Here is a 9,886-nt window from a genome sequence, read left to right on the forward strand (position 1 = left end):
TTTATTATCATGGTGTCATATTTCCTCCAGTGTAAGCTTCACTGTAATATTTAATATAGTTCTTTATTGTGCTTTTTCTTAAATGGTCTATGGTGTCAATTATCAAATCAAATGAAATAAATTTATTTGAGTGAAAAATTATGACTTACGCATATATATATATATTCTATTTTAAGTAAATATAAAATAATAATTCCCTATGATCTTTTCAAACATTCTTAGTGTTACTTATTCCTGGTGTATTTATTTTCTTCTTTATTAAGCTCCCTCCCAAGTCCTGTTAAAGTTCCTCCATCTATCTTCCTATTTCTCTTTCACAGCACATGTATTCTATTATCCTGGTCTCTAGAGTGCCATTCTACCCTCGCCTCCTTTCAGTTTCTTAGTTTCTACAGTTACTTCATGGTATAGACTCACATAAAGATTTAGAGCAAGGATCCACAAACAAGAGAGAACTTGCAATATTTTTTTGAGGGGGTCTGATTTACCTCATTCATTATATTTTCTGGTTTCACTCATTTACATTCAAGTGTCATGATTTTATTTTCCCTTACAGATGAGTATAACTCCATTGTGTTCATGTATCACATTTATTGTCCAGTTATAAGTTAGAGAACATTTAGTTTGTTGCCATTTCCTAGCTGTTATGAATAGAGTAGCAATAAATATGACTGTACATTTATATGCAGTATAAGAGGTCATATGTCAAAGATGGTATAGTTGGTTCACATAAAAGATCTACTTCAAGCATTTTGAGAAATCTTCACATAGGTTTCCATAATTGTTACACCAGTTTACAATAATGTCAGCAACAAGTGGGATTCCTTTTTACAGTATCATCACCATCACTTGGTGCTATTTATTTTCTTGAGGATAATTATCTCACTGGGATAAAATAGGACCTCAAAGTAGTTTTAGTTTGCATTTTCATAATTGACAAGAATGTTGAACGCCTTCAAACATATTAGTCATTTCTATTTCTTCTTTTGAGAATTGTTAGTTTAAATCTATAGGCCAATTTCAAAATGGCTTGTTAGTTTCTTGAAGGTTTGCTTTTTGAATTCTTTATATATTGTAGATGTTAGTAATACATAAGACAAAGAGCTGGATAAGACATTCTTATGCTCTGTGAGTTTCCTCTTCATTCAATTAATCGTTTCCTTTCCTTCTTTGTACAGAATCTTCTGAGCTTAATGAGGCCCCATTTTCAGTGGTTGACCTTCATTCCTGAACAGAAGGAATTCATTTAAGACAGTTCTTTTCTATACCTGTACCTTATATAATCCTTTCTGTGGTTTCTTCTAGTAGTTACCGTGTGTGTTCCACATTGAAGTCTTTGGTCCATTTGGAATTGACTTTTATGCATATTATAGATATGGGAAACTTCTCTTAAATTGTTGGCAGTGAGTGTCCAAAAGGCTCCCAAAATAATACAGGCTATTGCAGTTATCTTTGGTTTCCTCCCAGAATTTGAAGGGATGTTTCTATTGTTGAAAACAACACACACTCTAGGTACAGTCCTCTGAAGTATCAAGGTCTCTCTTAACTGAAAGTGTCCTCTGTGAGGACAACCTCTCATGGTGTCAGAAAGGCTATCAGCAAGCTACCAAGAATAATCCTACCAATTGTGATGTCTACAAACCACAACAATGACCAACATGGTAAGATTTCCCTAAAGGTACAATAATGGAGTATATACATCTTAGGAGTACCTAACACTATCTAATTGCAATTAAGTGTCACATAATAAGTGGAAATTCATGTCCAGTACCATAATCCTATCTAATTACTTTGACTGAAGAGGCCATGGAACCTAAAGGAGAATCTACTGTTGCCCTCTTTCACATGCCAGCATAATTTCTTGCTGAATGATAAATACGTATCATACCTACAGAAAAGCGTAGTTCTCATCCATCATGAAATGCATTTCTTTCTGCAAGAGATAGAGACCATGACAGAAAGCCACACTGGTCAAACTCTAGAGAAAGGACTTTGGGTCACCCATCCCTAGTCAATACATTTACAACACAATCTCTACACTTAAAGCCTGGGTAACATCATAGACAAGGGGATAGAAAGCTTAAAGGAGGAGAGACACATTATTTACTGTGAGATTATGTCTTTTATATATGACAGGAAAGTTACATCCATGAAATCGTATCAGTATGGTTGTCTAAAGAAGACCTGAGCTATGATAAAATCAGTTGACCTGAAAACACTGATGGAGATCTCACCAACTACTAAGCTTGACTCCTGTAAGAGGGAGAATCAGTCTTCCTTAGGGACAAGGTCCTTAATTGACTGTCTAATACCATGTCCTTAGCCATAAAATAACAATACTAATTGAACTCGTCAGTTTGTATTTATACACAAATACACAGACACATACACATAATTAAAGAAAGTCATGAATTTGAGAAATTGTGGAGGAGACTACAGAAAGTTTGGAAGGAGGATAGGGAAGGTTAGAGATGATATAAATACAGTACTTGTATAAATCCTCTTTTAAAAATTATTATTATATATAATAACTAACAATTTACTATATATTATTATTTTATTATATAAGGCAATACAATAAAGACGTAAATCTATTTTATATAAAATGTATACAATCAAGTTTATGACATAGATCTGTACAGTAATTAAACATGTCTCTGTACTCACATGCACAAAGCAATCAAAGCAATTCACATACATTTTCACACAGTCAAAAGATATAAATAAGACATTAAAAATTAATGTAGTGTTTCATGTTCAAATTTAAGTACATAATATAGAATGAGGATGTTTAGCTATTTAAAATATGCACTAACTTATATAGAACTTATGAAAATGATTCTAGAAATCTAGCTTCTTAGTGATAGTTAATGTATAATATATGTTTAACTTTATTCAGTTCGAACTTACTGTATCCACCCAAGTGAAATTTTGACCTGCATATTCCCAATGTCTAATTACTAAACCTCTGATAATCAGTGGTTTACATGTTGTTACCCAGAGTTCAACATCTAAAGTAAGTTTTTGAACAAATACCCCTTCTATTCATTAAGCAGAGGCTATGGCATAAAATCTGAGAAATTGATATTAAAAGTGATATGAAAATTATTAAACTGCACACTGCTAGTTCAAACTTTTGATGAGAACTGGCTTAAACACCAGAAGCACTTCATGTCACCAATGATTGAGAGGATTAATTTGGGGAACTGGAAGTCAGTTGAGTTCTTATTTATGGACTTGATGAAAAATCTGTTTATTTATTTCAAATTCCAGCTAAAATTTCTCATTTCTCTATCAGCTGTGAAAACACCAATTAGTAGGAATTCATTAAAGTGCTTTTGTTTGTGTTTCTATGTTATTATTTTGGGGGAAAAGTGTAGTTGATTTTGCCATCAAAGTATCCTGCCTTCTCACTATCCTTAAACTAGGGTTCTTTTGTTTCTATGTTCCAAAGGCACAGCAGAGTTTGATAAAGAAAAGAATTTTATCTAGAGCCTCTTTTAGGTAACTGATTGCCTAAGTACTCAGCAATGCTCTTTCCTTCTTTTTCTTTCTATTTTACTTTTTTTTTAACCTTTAAAAGCACCAAGTTTTAATATCTAAGTCAATTTGGAGGTGAGAAGAGAGAAACATCATCAGGAACTTCTCTCTAGAACAAAACAATGATGTTCATTCCTCCACATGTCCAAATTAAAGGTCTACTGAAACCAAATCAAAAACCCAAACCCCACACAGAGGAAAAAAAGATACTAACATCACATTCTAGGGCGTCAGTACGTTCTGCAGTCTTTGCTGGTCTGTTTAATTGTCCTTTTAAACTGACTTTTAAAAATTAACACCCTAACTCATCAAGATATGCATTTTTCCCATTGGCCTTTACATTAAAAATAATAATTAAAAATGGAAACCAACGTGAAGCAATTCATGACCAGTTGCCTGACTCATTTGATGGCATATACGGCATATGGAGGTCAGGAAGGTGGCTTGCAGCACAGGTCATTGGGGGATGCTTATCTTTAAGGCTTAGCTTTCTTCCAAACAGTGTAAAATACCCACAATTCTAAGTATGAAGGGACATAGACAATCTCTTTTGAGAATTCCACAGGACAATACAGGAGCCCCAGCTGTTCTTCCTAGAGCAACAGAGCTTCAGTCAAGTTGGCACGGTTCTCCTGTGTGAAGTATTTTCCATCCTGTTTCCGAACCTTCACTGACAGGTCAAGAATCAGTCTGAGGAACTCCCATGTGGAATCTTCTTCTGGAGATTCAGAGATAAGGACATCTGTCAAATCACTGATCACATAATCAAACTCTCTCTCTTCTTTGGCGTACCTCTTCAGTACTGGGAGATAGTCTTCTATAAGGACCTGATAGCGATCTCCTTTAAGATTGTCTAAGACATCTCCACATGTTCTCCGCATGTATTTCTTAATCCATCAATTACCATTTGGTCAATCTCTACCATAGTGACTATCTTTGGTTTCAGTTTGACAACTTCACATAATATGCCTCGATCTCCGCCTCCCAGAGTCATGTTTGCCAGTGTAGTCTTCTTTACCATTGTTCATGATGGCCTGTGTATATGTCAATCACTCTCTGCCAAATTAACATTTCCACTAAGGATGAGAATATCCTTACTTCTTTGAGTGTAGAACTTTAATGTTCTGATAGGGTCAATCTTTATCATACACCACTTCATCTATGTCAAACTCAGCCAGGTACCCATCAGCTATCTGTCAATGTCCCCTCCTCAAACTATGGGCGGTAATCGCTACACCCGGCCAGTACTATCTTGACTCAATTCTTTCATTTTTTTTTCTTCTATTTTGTTCAAAAGGCTCTCAGTTTCTTGTTTGCCTTGCACATCACTGTAGTAACTCTGTAGGTTCAGCAACGCCAATCCATGCGGATAAATTCTCAAATTGGCAAAGCTGCCATTCCTGTTTGTGTAAGTTGCTAAATATCCATGGTCATGCTAGGTGTGCAGGAACTCTGTCATCTGCTGCTCCTGAAAAATGGATTGAAGGACTTTCAGAATTACCTCACCATCAGCTTTGGCACTGAGTGTGAAGTCGAGAGTGCTGTGTCTTACTGCTTCCATAGTGTGGCGAAGCCCTGTGCCATGCCTGGAGAGGCGACCTCGGGAGACTGAGGGACCATGCGGTGTGTCAGGCTGTGGGTTGGCGGCTGTTTTAGTTTTTCTTAATTTCTTTTATTCTTTACTGTCCATTCGTTGCCATCCTTCTAGTCCTCTTCCCCACAATTTCTCATCACATTTATCCTCCCCTCTGCCTCCAAAAGGATGTCCCTGGCCCCAGCCCAGGCCTCTCCATTCCCTGGAGCCTCAAGTCTCTCAATGGTTAAGCACCTCTTCTCTCACTGAGACCAGACCAGGCAGTCCTCTGCTGTATGTTTCAGGGGCTTGGGACCAACTAGAGTATGCTGTCTGATTGGTGGCTCAGTGTCTGAGAGATCTCAGGGGTCTGGGTTAGTTCAGACTGCTGGTCTTCCTATAGAGTTGCCCTCCTCCTCAGCTGCTTCCAGCCTTTCCCTAATTCAACCACAGGGCTCCCCGACTTCAGTCCAGTAGTTGGGCTTAAGTATATGTATCTGAGTAAGTCAGCTGCTTGTTGGGCCTCTCAGAGGACAGCCATGCTAGGCTCCTGTCTGTAAGCACACCATAGCATCAGTATTGGGGTCAGGCCTTGGAGCCTCCCCTTGAGATGGATCTCAATTTGGGCCTGTCGCTGTACTACGGTTCCCTGTCTCTTCTCCATTTTTGTCCCTGAGGTTCTTTTAGACAGGAACAATTCTGGGTCAGACTTTTTGACTGTGGGATGGCAACCCATTCCCTCAACATGATACCCTGTCTTTCTTCTGGAGGTGGGCTCTATAAGTTTCTTCTACCCACTCTAGGGCATTTGATCTAAGGTCCCTCCCTTTAAGTCCTGAGAGTCTCTCACCTCCCTGGTCTCTGGTACTTTGTAGAGGGCCCCCCACCTTCTACCTCCCACGGTTGCATATTTTAACTGGTCCTCAGGGCTTCTCTCCTGTCTTCTCTCCCATGGCTGATCATGTTCTCCCTTTCTCTCCCTCTTCCCTCTCCCCCTCTAAGTCCCTCCCTCCCTCTGCTTCCAGTGATTGTTTTCTCCTTCCCAAATGAGTTTGATGTATCCTCACTTGGGCCCTTCTGCTTGTTAACCTTCTTGAGTTAGGCAGATTTAGGTATTCTGCACATTTTTTGCTAATATCCACTTATTAGTGAGTACATGAAAACATGCATGTCATTTTGGGTCTGAGTTAGCTCACTCAGGGTGACATTTTCTAGTTCCACTCATTTTCCTGCAAAACTCATGATGTCCTCATTCTTAATAGCTGACTAGTACTCCATTGTGTAAATGAACCACATTTTCTATATCCATTCTTCTGTTGGGGACATCTGGGTTGTTTCCAGCTTCTGGCTATCACAGATAAAGCTGTTATGAACATAGTGACTTCACAAATAATACACAAGTCTCCACCACAGAGTCACCTGCCAGCTGTGCTATATTCTCTTTTGACTCTTCTGAGTCTACAGGGACTAAGAAACTCATTTCCACAGAGACACATTATGGTATAAAACACTAGTTCTTCCCTGACTGAATTACCACAAAGATTCTATTCATGAGCTCTGTGTACAACTCGTTAAATGGCTCCAGGTGAGTCTATGGGCTTAGGATTTTTTTTTTTTTGTACTATGAGTGGGAGGTAGAGGGTTGTGTCATGGAAACATGAATTTGATACCCTATGATGAGAGATGGATCAAATGTCATTGTTTGTTTCAGCTTTAGAAATATTTTCAGTGATAGGATTCTGTGTACTTTGGAATCTTTCAGAAACTGTTAATAAAGTATTAGATAACAAAATTAAAGCAGTATTTTTACAAACAAGAGGGCTTTGAGTTAGCAATATGAATTAAAGTGAAAATAAATGAATGGAAAATTTAACTACATTGTTAAAAGAGCTTTATCATGCTTGGATCTGAGAAGAATTGTGAGAAGTTACAGGGTTACCAAGGGTATTTGTTCTGCAAGTATCTGCTATTTGCTGATGCAGCAATGTGTTTTAAAATCATTTCTAAGTATATGTGACCTTTGTTCGATGTGTTTGTATATATTATTCATATTTAACCTATGTTGAAAATGAATAATTTAATTTATTAACTACCTCCAGAGCCTGAAAAGTAATCAGCAGTTTAGATTGTTGTGTCCTACTACAGATTTTAAGGAGTTCACTCTTTGCCTTACAGGAAATGTTTATGATGGGAACGTGAACTTAAAATGTTCGTGGGAAATAAAGAGGAGCTGATTTGAAGCTCATTATAAAGAATATCCACTTACCTTGAGAGTTGTCCTGCAATGTGTAAGACTGCACCAGAAAATATCAAAAAGTTTACTGATATTGGCAGATATCACATGGTGAACATCAGAGAGGTAGTCTAGGGCAAAGAGATCCTTGAGGTAGTAGAGAATGAAGATTAAGCTTCATAGGAGTTTGAATTTTGATTCTTAAATTCTTATAACCTTGGGAAAATACAGACTTAGGACAGGAGCTCTAAGTAACACTGTTTTGTTTTGTTGGTGTATTTATTCAGTGAAGAGCTAAATTGCTGTATTGTGTATACAGATTCAGATGTATTAATGGATATCAACCAAAAAAAAAAAAGACTTTTCTTTCTCCTTTTAAATGTGTGTAATTTGTAATCACAGTGTTATTCTAGATTGCCCTTTTTCATCTTGCCCAGTCACTCCTGACTGGAGCCCATCTCTGTGCCTTATCTTTCTGTTTCCCCTGCAGCATTCAGCAGCTCTCACTAAATTGTTTCTCTGTCTATCATCTACTTTTGCATTATTCCATAACATCCTCTGTACAGTAAACAACTGTCAAGTGTTATTTCCATGAATACCACATTGTAACTTTGTCTACTGGCCCACCTATAGGCTAGTACTTGAGAGAGACAGGAGGGTTAATACAATTCCTGATCAGTCTCATTGTATAATAAGTTTTAGAGTAACCATAGCTATAGAGATAGACACTGTGATTTGCCTCTCTCTCTCCTCACCCTCACATATCAGAGAAAATTGGTGTTAATACCATAATCTGAATAAAGAAAGCAATCTAAAATGTTCATAATCTATGCAGAATGATAATATTTAAAATATCTTTAGTGGATTGTAGATGTATTATTTGAATTCTAAACAACAAACATAACATTGATCTTTATAAAGGTAGAATAAATAAGCTTTCATTTTTTTCCTCAAATACTTCAAAGAATATTTGGATTTTATGGAGAATGCCTGTTAATAAAATTGGTAGTATATAAAATTACAATTTATATGTATTAACACGAAAATAAGGAAGACAGTTTAAAATATTGTGATTTAAAAAAAATCTGCATTAGAAAATTCAGAAACAAGAGTCTCTATGAGAGTTAGATAAGGATGAAAGAAAGAGATGCAGACTGTTCTCTTCTGAGTGAGCTGAGAAGGGGCCCCTTTTCTTTCCTCAGAGATAAACTTTATTTATAATGTGAAAGAAAGAGCAACAACTAACATATTTGCAGAATGGAAGGTACAGTGCATTTACCTGATGTGTCTTTTTATTGATTTGCTGTTTTAATCCATCCTCATAGCATTTGATACTTAAAACTATCTCAGGGAACAAATGTGTGAATTGCTGAAAGGAAATAAACGTCCTTTCTAAATCATTTATTACATTATACCTTCTGGAGTGAAAACCCTTAGTGAAGGAGTTATTAAAACAGGCTTCAAGTAACCATGAGGCAAGACACCCAAACCCATGTACCTCTGGGCGCATGGCAAGGCAAAAGCCTCCTGCACAGAAGCATGTCTTTAAGTCTGACATAATGTCCTAAGTAAGAATGATTAAAGTAAAGGAGGAGAATAAGGGAAGAGAACTAGTATGAAAATTGTCTCCCAGGAAATAGTATAAAGGCAAAAAAATATGTCGTCTCCATAGAAATATTTTCCCCTGTACACAAAGGATATATTAAAACTTTAGAAATTCCTCTCCTTAGAGCTTTCAGTATTAGTCAAATACCTAGACAGAAATGCATAGTAGCCTTAGGTAGGTGAGTTAGTCACTGACAAACAAGAATGGATAGCAGAGGCTGCAAGTGGAGATATGTTAAACATAAATAACGGGCAAATGCAGAAAATGGAAGATAAGAACCACCTGTGGCCAAAATAGAAAAGACCAATGAGTAAAAAAAGTAACGGATAGGTTTTTAGAGAACGGACAGGAGAAGTATAAAATAAACAGGTGAGCTTGAGGAAAAAAATGATTGTCTAAAAGAGTAATTTGCATACAATCTGATCTAGTAGATTCTTTTAGAGATGGACCAGTCTATAAAAGACCCACAACTCCAGTTACTGAATGAGAGACATAGAAGAACTTCCTGACAAACCTGCCCTGAGAAAACTGAATAGCCTCCCACTCTGGTGGATTGTTCATGTCTCGACATAGGTAAATTCAATCTTATACTATCTTCATTCTGTGAATTCCAGTTGCAAAACCAGAAGGGCACATAGAGAGAGGAGAAGTATCAAGCGAAATGCATTTTTGATCAAAGGCTTTTGGTCTTGGACCAGAAGCAAGCTATCTACTGAATTTAACTTACAGTGATGATTCAGGTAAGGAAAAAATGTGACTGGTATTTAAATCCCTTTGGGCAAATGAATGGTTGGGGGTAAAGAAAAGATGGGGTGGTCCTAACAGACATAGAGTTTATTTTGCTTATAAATTAATTTCTCTTATATTTAATGTATCTAGTCTTAGTATGGAGAAGTTGAAGCAGCAATGCTACTACGAATTTCTACTGACAGGT

At 36.9% G+C, this 9,886-nt stretch overlaps 1 pseudogene; it reads right to left on the reverse strand.

The window, feature by feature from the left end:
• Positions 1 to 4,016: 4,016 nt before the first annotated feature.
• LOC114615662 lies at positions 4,017 to 5,101 on the reverse strand (annotated as a pseudogene).
• Between the last annotated feature and the right edge of the window lie 4,785 nt (positions 5,102 to 9,886).

The sequence above is a fragment of the Grammomys surdaster genome, unplaced genomic scaffold (genome assembly GCF_004785775.1).
Source record: "Grammomys surdaster isolate TR1022 unplaced genomic scaffold, NIH_TR_1.0 131670, whole genome shotgun sequence".
Lineage (NCBI taxonomy): Eukaryota > Metazoa > Chordata > Mammalia > Rodentia > Muridae > Grammomys > Grammomys surdaster.